This window comes from Propithecus coquereli, unplaced genomic scaffold (genome assembly GCF_000956105.1).
Source record: "Propithecus coquereli isolate 6110/MARCELLA unplaced genomic scaffold, Pcoq_1.0 Scaffold610, whole genome shotgun sequence".
Classification (NCBI taxonomy): Eukaryota; Metazoa; Chordata; class Mammalia; order Primates; family Indriidae; genus Propithecus; species Propithecus coquereli.
In genome coordinates this window covers 406,268-407,656 of record NW_012152064.1, presented here as the reverse complement: position 1 = coordinate 407,656, position 1,389 = coordinate 406,268, and positions in this window count along the sequence as shown.

Genomic DNA, 1,389 nt, shown 5'->3' with positions numbered 1-1,389 from the left:
AATAGTAGCAATTTAAATTGAGTGATATTTTAATTCAAACTTCTTATTTTTCTCAAATAAGGGAATACCAGAATGATTTAAGTGATTTTCCCAAAGTTAATCAACTATATAGTGGCAGAATAGTGAATAATTAATAATTATATTTTAGTCCCTGACAAGCTTTAATCCCTGATTGTCTTACATACTTTCTTCAACTTAATTCCTTTATGGCCCAATTAACGTAAGCTCAAGGAGGACAAATCATCTTAAATTTTAGTTTTATTTGAATAGAATCATAAAAGGTAGGGTGAATCTCATAATCATGATTTTTCTCAACAGCAGGTATATTTCATTAGCTTTCACAATTGACAGTCCATTTTGTTAATTTTATATGTGCACACACACACACATACATACACTGCTAAAGAAGTAGAAAGGGAACATTCATCTCTAGAAACAAAGGTCTTAAAGCTGCAAAGATCCTGACAGGTCATAAGATTTGGCTTCCTGCCAAATTTGTGAATTTCCAACGCACAAACCCAAGTATTTACCTAAAGTTTGCTTAATTCTCTCCAGGAACAGAAAACTGAATATATTCGAATATAGTCATATTTTTTTAAACAAAGAAACCTCTGATTGAGAGAGGCAAACCTTTCTCTTCTGGAACCAATGCACCTACGTTCAGGGGTCCTGGGTCTGTTTCTGAAAGTAAGTCTCATCACTTTCTCTAAGGATGGCTCACAGTTATCAGGACTGTTCAACCTCCAGTCTCTCCCCATTACCCCTGCCTCATCATGTCTTTCCTTCTTTACACTAAACCACTCATTGTCTATTTGTATACATAACCAGATTGTTAGCCTCTAAAGTCTGTGATCATCCTGCGTGGATGATCCCAGTGTAACCGGTATTTTTAAGAGGAGCAATAAATCGAGCTGTGGAAAATACAACTTGGATTTAAGGATGGATTTTCTTCTGAAAGCAGGAACTAGGAAGAGCTTTACACCCTTGAGCCCTTCTACCAGAGAGGAGCAAGAGGCTCTTCCTCTGATTTCCCAGGGAGGAAGGATTAGTCTTTCCCAGAGACAGTGGACAATGAGCTCAGGATGGTGACGGGGTTAGGAAAGGATCTGCTCTGTTGTTTGTGGGAAAATGAGGTGCAGGACAGAAAACTGATGTGGTCAAATTGCTGCTGGGAATGGAGACATTTTAAAAATTGCCAGGCGGCTGGGCGCGGTGGCTCACGCCTGTAATCCTAGCTCTCTGGGAGGCCGAGGTGGGCGGATTGTTTGAGCTCAGGAGTTCAAAACCAGCCTGAACAAGAGCGAGACCCCGTCTCTACTAAAAATAGAAAGAAATTAATCGGACAACTAAAAATACATAGAAAAAATTAGCTGGGCATGGTGGCACATG